Source organism: Phacochoerus africanus, chromosome 3 (assembly GCF_016906955.1).
Source record: "Phacochoerus africanus isolate WHEZ1 chromosome 3, ROS_Pafr_v1, whole genome shotgun sequence".
Lineage (NCBI taxonomy): Eukaryota > Metazoa > Chordata > Mammalia > Artiodactyla > Suidae > Phacochoerus > Phacochoerus africanus.
In genome coordinates, this window is record NC_062546.1 from 4,836,697 (window position 1) to 4,855,714 (window position 19,018).

Consider the following 19,018-nt stretch of genomic DNA (forward strand, 5'->3'; position numbering starts at 1 on the left):
ACGGAAAGGAGAGGCCCTGTCCTAGTTCCCGGAGCAGCTGTACCGGATGACCACAAACCAGGGGCTTCAAACAAATTTATTCTCCCACCGTTCTGGAGACTAGGGCCCAGCGTCAAAGGGCCAGCAGGGCGGCCCCTCCCCTGGAGGCTCCACGGGGACCCTTCCTGCCTCTTCCAGCCTCTGGTGGCCCTGGAGTTCCTGGGCTTGTGGCTGCGGCACTGCAGTCTCTGCCTGCATTGTCGCATGGCCCCTCCTCTTCAGTCAGTGGATTAGGGCTTGCTGTGACCCCGTATACCCGTATCTTAACTAATCATATCTCTAAGACCCTATTTTCAAATTAAGTTACCTTCCGAGGTTCTGGAAGGATATACATTTTGAGGGGACACCGTTTAACCTACCACAATACCCAATGGGGCTTTTTAGAGATGTTGGCATAACCTCTCTGCTAGTAAGAGGAAAAAAGAAAGTTAATTGGGACATTGAGTGGATCTGAAATCTCCCTCTTCCCACGCAAAACTTAGCTGAGTTGGAAGGTTCTATTTAATAACTGTGGACGAGGACGGGGGATGAGGGGGCAGCCTCATTAAACATGGATATTCAGTAATAATCTGGTTTGCAAAACTGCCTGGGCGATTGCAGAAGCTGAGGTCAAGGCTGTTGCGACAAGGGCCGTGGTGAGTGATTTCTTGTGGAATGGAGGGACCCTATAATATAAAGAGTCTTTCTAGGTGCAAAGTCTTGAGGGACCAGTCCCATGGGTGCACTTCCCAGGTCTCTCGGCCATGGTGGCCGCCGTTGTCTTGACTTTGAGAGAATCTGAGCCCAGCAGGTTGAGGGCGGCCCCGGGGTCTGTACAGGTGTCCCCAGCGGTGTCTCTTCATCCTCCCAAGTCTCAGTTCACACCATTGGTAAAAGGGGGCTTCATTTAGTCAACAGCTGTGGACCGTGAGCTAGAACAACACAATTTAGCTGTGAGTTAGAACAACACGATTTTTGTGCTCACTGAGCTCTCTTTAAAGTAATGGCAATGACAACAAAGAGACCACCAGTGAATCTGTGCCATGTGATGTGACATCCGGTGGGGAGAAGTCCTGTGAGGGAAGGTAAGTGGGCAGAGAGTGTGATGATCATGCACTTGTTTCCCCTGAGCAATCAAGGAAGACTGCTTGGAGGCGGCATCGTTTTAGCAGGAATCGGAGGAAGACTTGGGACTGTTTGGGGGAAGAGTAATCCAGACAAAGGGCACCTCAGGTGCAAAAGCCTTTGCTGGAGTTGGCGGGGGAGTGGGAGCGGGGTGGAAGCGGGGTGAGCCCTGAGACTAGCCGAGCTGGGGACAGGTCCTGGCGGCTTGCAGGCCCGGGAGAGGAAGGATTCCACATCTTGTTCTGTGTAGCATGAGAAGCCTCTGAACGTTCTGGGGTTGTCTGCTGACAGCCTCAGGTTCCCATTTTAAAAGATCTGATCTGCTATCAGAAGAACGGGCAGTGGCGTGGAGGGGCGAAGCAGGGAGGCTGGGCAGGTGACAGGGGCCTGGGCCAGGGTGGAGGCAGTGGAGGTGGGGAGGGGGCAAGGTCTGCCCCACGTGGGATAACGCACATGATGAAAGCCTGGGGGTGCGCCAGGTCCTCAGGGGTGTGGCGAATGTTCATGCCACGATTTGCACTTGCCCCTCGAGAGGGGCCCCTTTCCCACCCCAGCACCTCCGGGACCCCCTGGGGAAGCAGCTTCAGGTTCGCAGCCCTGGCCTCGCTCTGGGAGACCCTGTCCTGGTGGGAAGAGCAAAGAAGCGCCTTCCTTCATTCTTTCATGCATTCAGGCTGCCCCGGGGACAGTGCGGAGCCGGAGCAGAAGGGTCCTGTCCGCTCACGCTCACCGTCCAGTGCAGCCCATGGGCTTCGATTTCAGTCCCCTGTTGGAGTAGAAAGGTCCCCATAAATGGACTTGGAAACAAAGAAATGAAGAAGCCCTGAAAACTGAGCAGGCAAATCATCAATTTATGGATGCCCCTCATGGATCCATAAATCTGACTGCCCTCTGCCATCCCCCCATCAGCATCCATCCTGTCCACCTCCCCTCCCTCAACCCCAGTGGAGAGACGGTATAGCGAGGGGTGGGCTGCCTTTGACCTGATCCCCAAATCCCTTCCCACCGACGGGGAGTCTGGCTGCCCCGGGAACTCAGATCTCCTTAACGGGAGAGGCGAGGCGCCTGCCCTTGAAATGCTGCGTGTGGGCACAGGAGGGCTGGACAGCAGCTTTGAATGAACCAGACAGAGCAAGTCCTAGAAAGCATGCCCCGGAGAGGGAAACTGGGGCTCACGAGCCCTGCAGAGACCCCTGGCTGCTGGAGCTCCCCAGAACCTCTCTGGAGAGCTCACTGGACACTCATTGTGGGTGGCGTCTGGCTGTGGTGCCGAGGTTCAGGGGGGACCTTGAAAGCCAGGCAGAGTTCAGAGGCAACGGTGCCCTGGAACTGAGGGGGGCCTGCCGCACAGGCCCCCCTTCTTTTGGTGGGAGCACCCGCTTCTGTTCTCAGGAGCTTCTTTTCCCTACCGTGGGGTGGACCAATCAGGAGGCAAAGGGACCATCTGGGTGACCTTCCGGGGGAGGAAGTGCCTGCAGGGAGGGGGCAGCGGGGATGGGAGCAGGCAGTCCGGTGGGACAGAACATTCATGCTGGAGAAAGCTACTCCTTAAGTCATGGGAACTTTTTCATTTTCACTCTCGCCCACCTGTCCGTCAGGGACTGCTGCTGGGGTGTCGTGTGATTTTTCTCCTTCTAAAGGTCAGCGACGTACTGCGGCTGATTATGTCCCTGAACTGTGCAGACAGGCAGGCCCTGCTCGCCGTCGTCCCCATCTTATCCAGCTCCGGGAGACACGAGACCTCGCCGAGACCCGTCCATCACTTGCTTGGAGTTGGCACTTGGAAATGAAAGAGACTCGTTCCATATTCCCGATCGATGTCTGTCTGCCATCTCTGTCGATAACGGCCGGGCGGTCCAATCTTCCCCCTGACAGAGAGGCACCCGCGGGTCAGCCTGGAGATGCTCGGAGGGAAAAGGCAGCCATTTGATTCGGAGCCTCCTCGCGGGGCTGGAATTAAGTTGGCTCTTTCTCTAATGAAACTGACTCCCAGGGTCCCTGCGTGCCAGAGATTCAATGGCTCTCAGGAGAAGCGATGATGGGCAGTAATATTAAAGCCGTGCTTGCCTGCAGCCTTGCATTCCTCACCACGCTGAGGATGCTTTCAAGGTGCTTTCAGCCCTGCAGGGAGCAATGGTTGCCTGGCAGGGTGCTGAGTACACGGTAGGGACGCGGTGAGTGCCGAGGGACTAGCCCCGGTCGAAGCTTATCCTTTGTCGTGATGGAGAGGCCAAGGGGTTGCGAGGCTTAGAAACTCACTCGTGGTTCCCGTGTTACCTTACCACGGCCCTCAGGTGTGCAAGTAGCAGGGACAAGTGAAATTTGCTAGAAGGGTTAGGGCTTTCTCGCTGGGCAGAGCTCTGTACTGGAGTCTTGACTCACCAGAAGAGAGGCTTTGCTTGGTCCAAGAACAGGCAGGTATCCTTCCAGTCTGATTGGCTGTAACCAAGGGGTGTGGGGCCTCATAGAGTAAAAATAGCCACCATGTGTGTCTGGGGAGTGGGTTTGGTCCTTTGAGAAGGGGGTATCTCCTGGGCCACTCCAGTTCAGTATCGTCAAGGAAAGCCCAGATTTGGGAGTTGTGTCACTGGAGCCTGGGTGACCGGGAGGGTGGGAGTGAGCAGACATGGCCATCAGAGCCTGAGTCAGAAAGGCCAACTGGAAGGATGTGGGACTTGTTTTTTCTAAGCAGTGTGGAGGGCAGGGAAGCTCGTGGAGCTGGGCAACGACCTTCTGGGCATCTGTGGATGGGAGGGTCATGCTCCGCTCCCAGACGTGGGTGCCAGCGTCTCTGCTCTCTGCCCTGGACACAGCCTGGATGGACCCTTCGTCTCTGTCTCCACGTCCAAACCTCTCTGTGTGCTTATGCCTGGGGAACTGCCACACTACACTGGGGGCATAGACCCACGCCAGGTGCCACACCTATCAGAGCCCCACACCCCCACTTCTCAGGGGCCATGATCTCCTGGAAGCCTCCTGGGATCCTCCATCAGAATGGGCATCTCCTCTGGCAAGCATCCTTTGCCACCTTAGTCTCCTTTCCTAGTAGTTACTTACAGCTCTCTTATCCCTCCAGTCCCCAAGTGCCAGGAGCTTCAGACTCCACCCAGCCCAGTGGAAAGGAGGAGATAAGATTTAAATTGAGCATGAGATTGGATTTTTAAGCTGGGTGCCCTAATGTGACTAGAAAATGATGGGGTCTGTCTGAGATGCTATTAAATGATGATGTGTTCTGGTTTGGGCGACTGCAGATCATATTGGCTAAAACGAGATAAAAGTTGATTTTTCTTTCCTGTAAAAGCTGTCTGGAAGTAAGAGTCCATAGCTGATGTGGTAGCTCTGCTCTGTGAAGCTACCAGGGAACATGGGCTCCTTCCTGCTTTCTATTCCATCATCCTTAGAATGTGACAATTGTCCTCATGGTCCAATATGGCTGCTAGAGCGCCAGTCTTCACAACAATGTTCTCAGGGGCAAGATAGATACTCCCTTTCAAGAAGTATTTCTCTTCTTCTTCTTCTTCTTCTTCCTCTTCCTCTTCCTCTCCTTCTCCTTCTCCTTCTCCTTCTTCTCCTTCTTCTCCCTCTTCTTCTTCCTCCTCTTCCTCTTGTCCTTCTTCTCCTCCTTCTCCTTCTTCTTCTTCCCCTCTTATATCTTATTGGCTAGAATTTAGCCAAATCACCAAACCTAGCTGTAAGGAATTCTCAGGAACACAGTCTTTTGGCTGGATGGAGTTCGGTGGTGGGATTCTGTTATGACAAGAGAACTAAAGACTGGTATTGGGAGAAAGCCAGTGTTTTCTGTTTCCGGTAGGAAAAGGAGATTTGCAGGGCTTCTATGGAAAGTAGTGATTGGAAGAAGTACCTGTTTCACTTTCATTCTCAATGGAGAATGGCAGAGAGAGTTAACCTGTGTTGGGAGGTCATGGATAGGGCTGCTCAGTAAAATACAGTTGTCTACCTAAAAAATTTTTAGTGTAAGTATGTTCTCAATATTACCTGGAACATACGTATCTAAAAATTATTTGTTCTTTACATGAAATTCAAATTACCTGGGCGTCCTGTATTTTTATTTGCTCAATCTGGCAACTCTAGTCATGAAAGCAGCCGTGTTTATCAAGGACTTGCATGTGCAAGTCCATTTACTTGGGATTTAGGCACCAGTCTCTCCACAAAAGATTTGCAGGAATTTCACGGACTCTGTTGAATAATTACATCTCTAGTTACATGTTCCTAAGATTTATGCTCCTCCCTGTTTCTTAAAGGATTTGAGGGTATTTTAGAAAATTCGTCCCAAGGAAAAAGAACAGGACAATTAAAAAGAAAACAACAGGAGTTCCCACTGTGCCACAGCAGGATTGGCGGCCTCTCTGGAGCCCTGGGACACAGGTTCCATCTCCGGTCTGGCACAGTGGGTTAAAGATCTGGCGTGGCTGCACCTGTGGCAGAGGTCAGACCTGTGGCTTAGGGTAGCAGCTGCAGCTCAGATCTGATCCTTGGCCTGGGAACTCCATATGCTGTGGAACGTCCGAAAAAGGAAAAGAAAAAGCAAACAGAGAACAACAGAACAAAAACTACTTAGAAGAAGCAAAGCTGTAGATCTTGGGTCTGTGGGGAGTGAGCTCTGTGCAGGCACAACGTGAATTGGCAGGGAGCGGAGACCAGCATTGAGACTCTGTGCACAGAGGTCTTGACTCAGTGCCTTTTCTCCAAAACGGCACCATGACGACGCGCTTTAAATGCGACCCTGCAGCTTCAAGATCCCGTGGGTTTTCGCCATCTCCTGAGTTCTCCTTGGGGACGGTGGTCACAGGACGACCATCCTGAGGAAGCTGGCCTTGCTGACACGTGGTGGGTCAAGAGAGTCACGTGGGACCTTTCCAGGGAAGCCTGGACCATGACCTCAGAACCTCTGGGGGGAGGGCCCAGGTGCCAGGAAGCAGAAGGCTCCCCAGGTGATACCCATGGGCGGTCAAGGCTAGGGACCACAGGGGTACAAGATTCTCTTTTACTTTCTGGGTGGGGAAGTGGAGGCTCATCCAGGGGGTAATTCATTCTGCAGTGCTGAGCTGAGATGCACGGTGTGACCATCCTACCCCGGACTCATCACTCGCTCTGCATCCAAAATATCCTGCCACTGTAGGATATTTTTAAGTACAGGTTAAAGAAAAAAACAAACCCACCAGGTCTGCTTACCCACCTCAGTGCACTGCAGCAGTGACTCTATTAAGAGCTAAGACTTGGGGAGCATTGGGGTGCTGAGGCATGTGCAGGACTATTCACCAAAGCTGGCATGTGATGGAGGAAGCAGGGACATTGGGCCCAGCCTGTCTTCTTAGATATGTTTCCCGGGGGACGATGGACCCATTTCTAGAAATCGGAAACCAGGGAAGAGACTCTTGGCCAGCCTGGGATAAAAGGGGATCTTTCCTCCCAGGACACCATTGGGGCAAAGCCGAGAGATAGGACGTGCATGTGTTTGGGGCTGTAACATCATTCAGTGTTGGTGTCACTTAAACCCCAATTACGGAGCAAGACCTGGTAGGTGGGACCTCAGCCCTCCTCATCAGGCGCCTTTCTGAGATACCAGTCTGATGGATGCCAAAGGGAGCAGCAGCTTTCATCAGCCATCCCTTGCAGATGACCGTTCAACAGTAGGACTGGGACTAGGGATAGGCATGGGGGCATCCAGGGCGCAGAACTTAAGGAGCCCTCTCTTTGGGGGGCATGTAAGTACACCCTTAAGCTACCTTGGCCCCTTCGTGGAAAAATCAGTTGTTTATAAAGAAGGGTCTGTTTCTCACATCTTTTCTCTTCTTTTGGCCTATTCGTCTAACCCTATGTCAACACCACACTGTCTTGAATACTGTAGTCTTAAATCTTGAAATCAGGTGGTGTGAGCCCAGAAACTTTGCTCTTTTTCTTTAAAGTCCTCACCAAAATCCTAGCAGGCTTTTAGTAGAAATGAACAGGCTAATTCTAAAATTTATGCGGTAACACAAAGGACTTAGAATCGGTGCTCTTTCTTTTGTGTTTCCAGATTTCCAGTTGACGTCACCTTCCTTCTGCCTGGAGGACTCCCTGCAGCACTAATCGCACAGTAGGTCTGGTGGTGACACATTCTTCCAGCATTTGTGTGTCTGAAAATCCTCTATGTCATCTTTGTTTTTGAAAGCTATTTTTTGCTGGATATAGAATGCTAGCTTTTGTTTGTTTGTTTTTCCTTCAGTACTTAAAAGATGGTTCTCTACCGTTTTCTGGCTCGCATCTTTTTTTCTTGATCAGACCTCTGCTGCTATCTTTACGTTTGCTCCCCTTTGTATTCCTCCTGCTGCTCTTAAGATTTTTTAATGTATCATTTGTTTTATGCCACTTGATCATGGTGTACCTTTTAGTTTTCTTCATATCTGGGGGCTCAGTGTTCACAGAGGTTCGTGACTCTGTAGCTTACTAGTTTTCATCAGTTTTGGAAAAAATGTCAGCTGTTAATTTTTCAGTTTATTTTGTTATGCCTTCCTCCTTAGGGTACTCCAATTATACGTATATTAGTCTGCCTGAAGTTGTCCCATTTTTTTTTCCGTTCACTTTTTTTCCTGTGTGGTTCATCTTGGTTGGTTTCTATTTTTTTTTTATGGCCACACCCATGGCATATGGAAGTTCCCGGGGTTAGAGGTCCAATCAGAGCTGCAGCTGCCAGCCTACACCGCAGCCACAGCAATGCCAGATCCAAGCTGCATCTGTGACCTATGCCACAGCATGCAACAACACTGGATCGTTAACCCACTGACTGAGGCTAGGGATCAAACCCACATCCTCACGGACACTATGTCAGGTTCTCAACCTGCTGAGCCGCAGCAGAAACTCCTCCTTGTTATGACTTAATGTTTACAAATTTTTTGTCCTGCAATGTCTAATTTGCTATGAATTCTACCCAGCGTATCTAATAGTTTTTGTCGATATGCTGTATATTATTGAGCCTGGATATTTTGTCTTTTCTTTTAAAAAGAACATTACATTTTATTATGGCAAGGTGTTAACACCTGGAAGGTCAGCGTGAGTCTATTGTGGCTTGATTTTAGACTTTCTTGGAGAGACTGTACCATGGCCCCATGCTCTACTATTACGAGTGGAATTTTCTGGCTGTCAACTGAGTAGGGTGTGCAGTGTCTGTCTGTGATGGCTGGTATAGACCCGATGTGTCTTAGCTCTGCACAGTGACCCTCCACCCACCACCTCTCCTCCAGCTCCCTGCTGTTCCAGGCCAGGCTCCATGGAGACTTGCCCTGTGCACATACCCTTAATATCACGCCAGAGACTAAAGGGATTCCTCGCATAGATTTCTGGAGCTCCTTTTGTACGCACCTGTCTTCTCTGAAGTTCTCAGCCCGGCAAATTCCGGCTGCCTGGGGAAGCTGGAATGCCCCTCACTGTTGCCTCTGGAGGAGCACCACTTGGTGTGGGCCCCACGTCCCTGTCCCAGAGTGTGTAAAGTTCCCCAGTCAGTGAGCTGGGGTGAATGTGGGGCCTGCCGATGTGAAACCTTCTCTTGGGGTTCCCAGCTCTGTGTTCTGTGGTGCAGTGCCTGCAAACAGTAGCTTTATAGAAATGTCTAGTTCTAAGCTTAATATAAGTTGCTTTGTATACAGGTCTAGTTCAGCGTTGCCTATGGTGGAAGGATGTGGCCAAGTTCCTTCCGTCACGGTGGCTGGATCTGGGAGTGTGGTTTCCTGTCTGGCTTTTGAGTCAATCACAGTAGTGTGTTTGGAGCAGAAGGTGGGTGTTGAAGTCTGAGTTCACTGGACTGTCTTGCCTGAATCCACAGCAGTTTTCTAAGAGGAGTTTTAAGGAGCTTCCCAGAGACGTTGCTTGGATGACATGTAACTACACAAAAGGATGTCTGTTGAATTTCCCTTGTGCAAGTCCTTCCCTGTTTTTCCCAAGGGCCTCCATCACCTAGGGTCACTCTGGTGATGAGGCCACCATCCCTGTGTCACCAAGCCCACATTTCACTGGCCCCACCCGGCCTCTGGTGAGGGGAGACAGAGAGAGAGAGAAAAACAAAAATTCCTGGTAACACAGGAATCCCTTTTCCTCCCAGAATCCCCATCCTGGCAATACATCAGGTGTGGCTGAAACTAGCTGGGCCAAGGGTGCATTGGAAGATGAGAGGGCAGCGGGGACAGAGCAGCCTTCCTGGGGCGGTGGCTCCCTGGGGCAGTGGGCGTTGAGTGTGTTGACTCTAGCCCAGAAGCGGAGCAGTGACATGGGCCCAGGCCATAGGTAGCATTTCAGGGAGCCCAGTGGGGAACTTTGGACCTCTGGGTATTCCATGGAAACTGGTAGGGTCAAGGGAAGTAATTTTTCAAACCAATACTAATAATTTCTGGAGTTCCTGTCATGGCTCAACAGGTTAAGAACATGACATAGTGTCTGCAGGACAAGGGTTCGATCCCTGGCCTTGCTCAGTGGGTTAAGAAGCTGACATTGCCATGAGCTGCAGTGTAGGTTGCAGATGTGGCTGGGATCCCAAGTTGCTGTGGCTGTGGTGTAGACCAGCAGCTGCAGCTCTGATTGGACCCCCTAGCCTGGGAATTTCCATATGCCGTGGGTGTGGCCCTAAAAAGAAAAAAAAAATTTCTACCGTATTATTGGCTAGTATCTGAGAAGCACCTGCTAGTTGCTTTACGTGCATGGAGCAAGCACTCTCATTGTTTCCTTTCTGCACATGAGGAAACCGAGAATCAGAGAGGTAGATTAACCTGCCCAGGGTCGCACAGCTGCTACGTGCAGTAGGGAAGAGGTTTGCACTGCTAACCAGGACGATATTAGTATTTAAGTATGTTCAATATTTAAGCTTGAAAGGACTTTTAGGTGTAATCCTGCAGTTGGGGGAAAGGACAAACCAGGGACTTAATGCCTAATTCACCCCTTTAAAAATACTCATCCCACCGCATATTCCCTTGATCCTCGATGTGCTTTGCTTTTTCTTCACATTTTATCATCTCTGAAATTTGGTTTCATCTGACATTGGTGGCATGTTATAGTTGAACGGCTGGACTCTTTTGCTTTTTTCAGTAAGGCTGCAAATAACAGGGTGTCTTACCATCCATGGCAGGGTCAGCAAACTTTTTCCGCAGAGGGCTGGATAGTAAATATTTTCGACTTTATGGACCTGATGCCCCTCTGTCCCAACCACTCAGCCCCGCCTGCCAGTGAGCCGTGAAATGGACATGGGCGGATGAAGAGGTGTGCTTGTGCTGCAGTTCAGCCTCGTTCACAGCAGCAGGGGCAGGGCCGGTCCGGCCCACGGGTCCTGGGTTGCAGACTCCCGATCGGCGGCGTCTTGGATCTGCTGAGAAATACTGATAACAGTCATTGCAGCTGTAGCCACAATGCTTAGAAGGTCTTCAACCTGAATGCTTAGTTCTGCTCCGTGATTTCCTCCAAGCCTCTCTGCAACCAGATATTGGGTGGTTGTGAGGCTATTATTCCAGCCATCTTTTCAAACGAGGAGCTAGATTTCAGAGAGGTTAAGGTACCTGCCTTCGGTCACTCAGCAGTGAGTGGCTGAGCAGGAACTGGACACAGGCTGTCACCAGCTGGCCTGGGCAGGGACCACTGAGTCTGGGGTGAGCTAAGCCTTCTTCTGGGGGCTCCGTAGGTGTGCTCCCACCTCACCTCATTTATTTATGTCCAGGATCTCCTGTTGTCACATTCAGTGAGGTATCGGTTGACAACAGATACTTTGAAAAAGCTTCCAACCCTCCTCCTAAGTGGATTAATGGCTGTGGGTGGAAAAAGAAGAGAAAATCAAAATAGCCGACCACACGCATGGGGATTAAGATGCAGTGGCAGCCACAGTGCATCCATTAGTGTCCATGTGGGGTCTGTCCGTTTACCCAGGGGTTTGGCTTGATTTCAAGTCCGAGCCAGGCCTGATGCTGGTGCTGAAGACACCAGGGATCAGGGGGGCCCGGCAGGGACCCGAGGGAAGCTCGGGCTTTTTGGAAAGCAGGCCCAGAAACAAGCTATTTCTTTTCGGCCACGGCTGACTTATGTATACCGTCGACACAGCGTGCCCAGGGCGGAGCAAGGAAACGCCTGTGTGTGAGCTGGCAGGTCGCCCCCTACAGGTGAAGGAGGGGCCGCCAGGCGATCAGGGCTGAGCCCTGGGAACACCGCCCAGGTCCACTTACTAGAGATGCCACCTTGGGCAAGTCACTCCCCCTCCTGTGCCTCGGTTTCCTTTTGGGTAAAAGGGGTGCAGTCGTCTCTGGCTCCTTGTGGAATACGGCCTGGCCCTCAGCAGGGCCTCCGTAAATCTAGTTGTGCCAGGGGTTCATCCGGGCGGCTCTCACTATCCCAGGCGATGGGCTGTTTTGATCCACACGCTCCAGTCTGATGATACACATTCATTTAGATCCTGGACACGGCGAATCCAGGGTCCAGGGTGGGTCCCACTTCTGTGAAACTACAGCATGAATTAGGAGGAGTGGGCCGTCATCTTAAGAAACAACTAGGACCCCATGGATGCTGGGAGTGAGCTCGGATGGTCCGCTCAGTCCAATGCCAAGTTTAGAATCTCAGACCTTGGGACTGAGGTCGCTGGCTTTGAACGCTGGTGTCCGCTAGCAGCCTGCTCTCAGTTGGGCTCCTGGGCGTCCCAGAGGGAGCAGTGAGGCAGAGTCCTCGCCCCAGCAGACTGTTTAGAGGCTAAACCAGTGCGTCTCTGGGCACGGTGCCCTGGCACACAGTGACGCCGCCTAGCTGTGGCTCTCGGGATTGCGGCTTATTCCTGGTGATGATTTAATGAAGTAGTAATGCACAAACCGCAGTGCCTGGCACAAAATTTCATAAACGGTCGTCATCTTCGTGGCTGTCCTTATTATCTGCCGTGGGCGTGGCGGAGGCCAGACGCTACCGTGTGGCCTGAAGGCGCAGAAGCGGGTGCAGAAGCTCAGAGATGAAGTCAACATAGGAAATGGAAATTTCCACTAGGAAGGGCCTGAAATTGGAGCAGGCAGCTGTATTTCCAGAACCAGCCGAGCCTGCTTGGAGCCTCTTCTGCCCCTGCCCCATCCATCTCAGGCTTGGTTTCTCTGTCCCCGGCCCCAGGCTGCAGCCTGGCCTCTCCCTCCATCACGGCGGGGCTGTGACCCAGCCAGGAGGAGAGCAGACTGGATGCCTGTCAGGAGCAGGACGGGGGCCCAGCTGGATTAGGAGTCCTCGGCCCCAGGGGACCTGGGCCTGTGCCCTCAGGAGGCAGAGGCAGCCTGAGGAGAATTATCTCCTGAGAGGCCCAGGAGCTGAGCCTGGGCCTGAGCCTGGGCAAGCTGCCCCGTCCTGAAAGGCCCCGCGCCTCTCTTGGAGCCCGCCCGCTTCTCAGCTCCATGCTCACAGCGGGCACCCCTCCCTCCCAGCCCCTGATGGCAGCGCAGACCCCAGACTGGCCTGTGCTTTTCCTGTCCTGCCTCTCTGCTCCTCCTGTGTGTCCCTCTGGGCGTTTTCCATGCTGCCCAGGGGGGTTTGCCTGCTTCCTGCCCATCCTCCCTGGGCCGTGGGCTTCTTGAGGCTGGGACCACGGAGGCAGGTGTCACTCCCCCCACCCTGGGGGCGGAGGGTGGGAGTGAAGCCCAGGAGCCCAGGTGGAAAGCTGGCTCACTGCTCCCGGGTCCCCCTTGGCCCGTCCTGCTCGGATCCGCGGTTTCTCTCCATGCAGAAGGGGGATGTCATGCAACCCTGCCTCATAGGGTCGTGGTGAGAATTAATGAACTTGACACATATAAAGGGCTTAGGATATTGCCCGTCACTGACACGTGGCCAGTGCTCGATGCATGCTGGCTGTTATTATTATTGCTGTGGTTGTTATTCCCATCCGCATCCTCCAGAGCCCGGCACGATTTGGCAGAGGGCAGATGTGAATTCGTAACTGTGTGCCTTTCTAGCAGGGACCTTCAGATGACAAGACAGCCTTTGCGTGGGGCCTGTGGGTATCAGAACCAGGGTTCCTGGGAGGTGCGGCTTGGTTCTGGTCAGTGACCCCTGCTCCCCAGGTCCTGAGGGCATTTGTTTTCTCCTTTTCCGCCCTCCATCCCTCCCTTCTTTCTTCCCTCTCTCCTCTGCCCTCCTTTCTTTCCAATATGAAGAGCCAGGCAGCGTTGCGACGATCACACATCCTTGTGGGCACTTCTGCTTCTATCTTTGGGCTCCGTTTCTAGCAGACGACCTGATCTTTAATAAAATCATCTCATTGCTCTGAAGAAGCCTCAAGACGTGCTGTTCTGGGGATGCATTTGCCTCTGCACCCCGTACCTTAGGCTTCTGTTTCCCTCGGAAGGCACGCAGGGCTCTGGGTCCCAAATCTGCCCTTACCGCAACTTGGGAAGACTTTTAGGATCGCCGGACGGCCTGAGGGCCCTGCCCTCTGCAGACAAACCAGTCATTCGGTGATGCCCTGGGTGGGCGGCTCCTATGACTCATGCAGGAGCTGCCCCAAGGGGCGCTGCGGGGGCGGAGGGGGGTGATGTCGGAGCAGCCACATGTCAGGAGACTGGGTGGCCTCAGATGGCAAGATTGGACTTTAATTCTCCTTTGTTCCTCAAACTTGGAAACCTTCAAAGGCTTGCACATCAAGGGCTGGACTGCAAGACTCGACAGGCATAAATGGGCTTTGAGAGCAGCCGCTGACCCAGCCACAGCTCCCCTCGTGTGGACAGGCACAGAGAGGGTGGGCAGCTGTGGGATTAGGCCAGGGCAGCTCGGGAGGAGCTCGCCCTTAACCTTGGCATTGAGGTCCATTCCTGGCATCGCCAGGCTTGCTGCCGACCGAGATCCTTGTAAGGAAGCCAAGAATACAGACCCTGCAGCCAGGTGGTGCTGGACTTGAGTGTGACTTTACCACCTACCCGGCAGAGTGACCTTGACCAAGTGTCTTAGCCTCTCTGAGCCTCAGTTTCCTGCTCTGGAACGTGGCAAAATGATAGTGCTTTTCCTCCTTGGATGCTTTGGAGGGCTGACGCTTTGTAAACACATTCTGAATCATTATTATTTCTGTTGTCATTCTAATTTCAAGACCAACCTGGCTCCTTGAAGCACATTTTTAGCAGGAAACTGAGTTCAATCATTATATTTTTCCCACTAATGGCCTGGCGACAAACCAATTGCTCTTTCCAATTTCCTTGGCCTAGGCAGGGTTTCCTCTGAGTCAGTCTGTAAACCAACTGCATCCTAATTAATCCTCATTATCCAACCACTCCGAGCATGTTGAGTCAGGGACAGCTACTTGCTCCCACCCCCACAAATGTTTATTCTTTCATCACCAGCATGCTAGCTGGTCACATGCCCACCCTGACTAAGACTACGTTTCCCATAAGTCCTTGCAGCTGGGAGTGGTCATGTGACCCTGTGTTAGCCAATGGGAATGAGAAGTGATTTGGGCATGGTTCTGGTTATGTCCTTGAAGGGATGAGACCTGCCCGCCACTCCTTTGCTTCCTCTACCAGGGAAAGGACATAGTGGCTAGTTGTTTGCGGCCATGTGCACAGGGCGACTCCCTAGAGGAAGTGGAGAAATAAATGGAGGAATAAGAAGGAGTCTTGGTGCCCAGCACCATAAAACCGCCCTATCAGCCATGGATGATTCCTGGGCAGAGGAAGTACCTTCTGTTTTGTTTAAGCTGCGGTGATGTTGGCCGCTTCTATCCCAACTACCATCGTGGTTACCTGTACTTGGTCTTTTCGACTGTGTACACAGGTGAGCTGGAAGCCACAGTGCAGGTTATAGCATCCATGTGAAATCACAACAGTGGCATAAAACCTTATCTTAGACGAAGCCACATGAAACTGAGTGTCCCTTGATTAGTGATGGATCATAAAGAGAATCTTTTTGTGTTGATAAACTTATTTGCAAAAATAATATTTTTGTAAAATAATTACTCTGATTTCTTGCTTTTAGTTGTGTACTTTAAATTTTTATCTTTTAAAGTACAGCAACTATTTTCTTGTTGTGTATTTACTTTTATAATCATCATTGAAAAAATTAAAATGTATTTGAATATATAAAATCACCCTTATAAAGTGTACCACTCAGTGGCTTTTAGTATAGTCACAAGATGTGCAATCATCATCACTTTTCAATTCCAAAATTTTTTCAGTATGCCCTAGAGAAATTCCACATTCCCAGTCTCTGCTTTCCCAGCTCCTGGCAATGCCTTTTCTATTTTCTATCTCTGGATTTGCCCATTTTGAACATTTTGTATGAATGAATCTTGTGGAATTTTGTGTCTGATCTCTTTTGCTTAGCATGTTTCCAAGGTCCATCTATGCTGTAGCCTGTATCAATACTTTATTCCCTTTTTTTTTTTTTGTCTTTTTAGGGCCACACCTGCAGCACATGGAGTTTCCCAGGCTAGGGATTGAGTGGGAGCCACAGCTGCTGGCCTACACCACAGCCACAGCAATACGGGCTCTAAGCTGCATCTGTGACCTACACCACCGCTCATGGCAACACTGGATCCTTAATCCACTGAGTGAGGCCAGGGATCGAACCCTCATCCTCATGGATACTAGTTGGGTTCATAACCTACTGAGCCACAGTGGGAACTCCTCAATACCTATTCCTTTATGTGGCTGAATAATATCCCATTGTACGTATCTAGACCACACTTTGGTTATTCATTCAACAGGTGATGGACATTTGGGCTGTTTCCACCTTTTGGCAATAATGAATAACACTCTATACTCATGTTCAAGTTTTTGCATGAGCACATCGCTTCAGCTCTCTTGGGTGGGTAACTAGGAGTGGAATTTCTAGGTCAAATGGAAACTCTATGTTTAACTTTTTGAGGCAATGTCAAACTGTCTTGCACAGTGGCTGCACCATTTTATATTCCTGCCAGCAATGCGTGAGGGTTCCGATTTCCTCTCCATAACCTCACCATTTGCTGCTGTTCTCTCTTGATTAGTCATCTTAATGGGCATGACGTATTATCTCCCTGTGATTCGATTTCCCTCCGCAATGACCAGCGATGTTGACCATCTTCTGCCGTGGGTGTGGCTATTCGTGTATCTTCTTTGGAGATGTGTCTATGCAGATTCTTTTCTCGTGTTTTAATTGGGCATCTTCTTTGTTGAGTTGTAAAGAGTTCTTTATATATTCTAGATGCAAATTTCTTATCAGGTATATAATTTGCACATGTCTCTTGTCCCGTGAGTCGTCTTTCACTTTCTTGATAATGTCTATTGAAACACAAATGGGGGAGTTCCTGTCATGGCACAGTGGTTAACCAATCTGACTAAGAACCATGAGGTTGTGGGTTCGATCCCTGGCCTCGCTCAGTGGGTTAAGGATCCAGCCGTTGCCTTGAGCTGTGGTGTAGGTTGCAGATGAGGCTCCGATCCTGCGTTGCAGTGGCTGTGGTGTAGGCTGGTGGCTACAGCTCTGATTAGACCCCTAGCCTGGGAAACTCCATATGCTGTGGGGGCAGCCCTAGAAAAGGCCAAAAAAAAAGACAAAAAGAAACACAAATGGTTTAGATTTTGATGGAGTTTAACTTATCTGTGTTTTCTTTGGTGGACCATGCTTTAGCTGTTTTATCTAATAAACCATTGCCTAATTCTGGTTAGAGTTTGTGTCGAATCTGTAGATCAACCGGAGGGATATTGTCATTTTAACAATATTAAGTCTCCTGATCCATGGACTTGGCATTTCTTGAGGTTTTTATTTCTTTCAGCAATGTTTTGTAGTTTTCAGGATACATATCTTGCCCTTACTTTGTTAAATTTATCCGTATTACACTCATTTTGATGCTTTTATAAATGGTGTTGCTTTCTTAATTTCATCTTGGGATGTTCATTGCTAAGGTGTAGAAAAACAGCTAATGTTTGTATCCTGCAAACTCTCTGAACTTTAGCTAATAGTTTATCTGTGGATTCCTTAGGATTGTCAGTAGCCAAGGTCATGACATCCTCCGATAGAGATGGTTTTGCTTTTTCCCTCCACTCTAGATGCCTTTTATTTCCTTTTCTTGATTAACTGACTGTGCTAGAACCAGTACAAGGCTGCATAGGAGTGGTGAGGATAGACATCTATCTGTGTCCTTTTCCCGATGGAGAAAGCAGCGATTCACCCTTAAGTATGCTGTAAACTGTGAGTTTTCACAGGTGCCCTCTGTCAGGTTGTTGGACAGCTAAAGCACAGTCCACCAAAGAAAACATAGATAAGTTAAACTGCATCAAAATCTGAACCATTTGTGTTTCTTTTCGTCTTTTTTTTTTTTTTTTGGCCTTTTCTAGTCCCTTTCCAGTCCTAGTTTATTCTATCATGAAAGAATATTGATTTTGCAAGGAGCTTTTCCTGCATCTGTTGAGCTGATCAGGTACTTTTGCCCTTCATTCACTAACATGGTGTATTATATTGTTTTTCGCATGTGGCCAGTGAAGTCTCTGCCTGGTTAGCTTACTGGTAAGTTAATGATTGGACAGAGACCTCCTTAACCTTGGAAACTTCCTTAACCTTGGAACGAATAAGTCTCCCAGTTTTTGTCAGGGTAACTGTGCGCATGTTAGGGTACTGCTTCCGTTGACAACCCTGCCTTAGTCTTAACTTCCTACTTGTGCAGACCCTCAAGGTCAGATGGAGGTGAGAGTTTAGGGCCTCCCCAGGACTCTCTTGACTGTGTGCACAGACCTGTGTGTGCACATGGCCTTCTAGATTTTCAGGTTACATGTTGGAACTTTTCAAATCTTCCGTAGACATCTTATTCTCCACAGGGAATTTTATTCTTCGCTTTAAGCTTTTTGATCAGCCTATAGTCTTCCCCAAGAGTTATTGATGACCTCAGGCACCCAGGAAGTGAATCAATTATTTCTAATCGTTTCCAATAAATGCCCAGGCTTTTCATATTGAGTGAGGTTAAAGTCAAACATAAAGACAGCTTTACAAGTAGAGTCCTCCAGGGACCCACCAGACAAGTCCAATAATGACGCTTTTCTGGGAATGAAGCTTTGCAGGAGCTCCAGCCTTGTTCTGTTGCTTCCAGTGGCTGCCGGGCTGCTGGTTTTCACCACAATCCCAGGCTGTTGTTTTCCAAGGCTAACTCGGGGCTGGACAGGAGAGGGTGGATACAGAACAAGTGAAAATGCCACAGCATCACTGTTCTTACTGGGATTCAGCCCTTTTTCTCGAATAAATACTTTTTAGATTGCTTTTAGCCTCTGGTGAATTTCCAGAGTTCTGAAAAAGTCGATTCTGACTTTTGCCAGTTCGGGTCATGACTTTTTATGGAATAGAGAATCGTTAGAGTTCCGTACGCTGCCATTTTTGCTGGATCCCTGTGGTTTCCTTTTATTTGTGGTGCATGAATCTGAATATTTACATCATGATGATATAAAGTTTCCCCTTTAAATACATTTATTTTAGTGAAAAAACCCAACACCGAGTTGAGGAAGCAAGTCTGAAAAGGCTACATCCTGTATGATTCCAACTACATGATGTTCTGAAAAAGGCAAAATTATAGAGCCCGTAAAAGGATCAGCAATTACTAGAGGTTCATCCAGAGGGGATAGGAAGGCACAGGGGAAGCACAGGCCAACTTTTTTAAAAAGTTAAAGTTAGTTGATTTACAATATTGCTTTAGTTTCAGGCATACCTCAAGGTGATACAGATATATATATATATATTCAGATTCTTTTCCATTGTAGATTTTTTTCTTTTTTACAGACACACCTGCAGCCTAGGGAAGTTCCCAGGCCTGGGGCCAAGTCAGAGCTGCAGTGCAGCTTGCACCACAGCCATGGCAACACTGGATCTGAACCACATCTGAGAACTGTACCACAGCTAACTGCAATGCTAGATCCTTAATCTATTGTGCCAGGCCAGG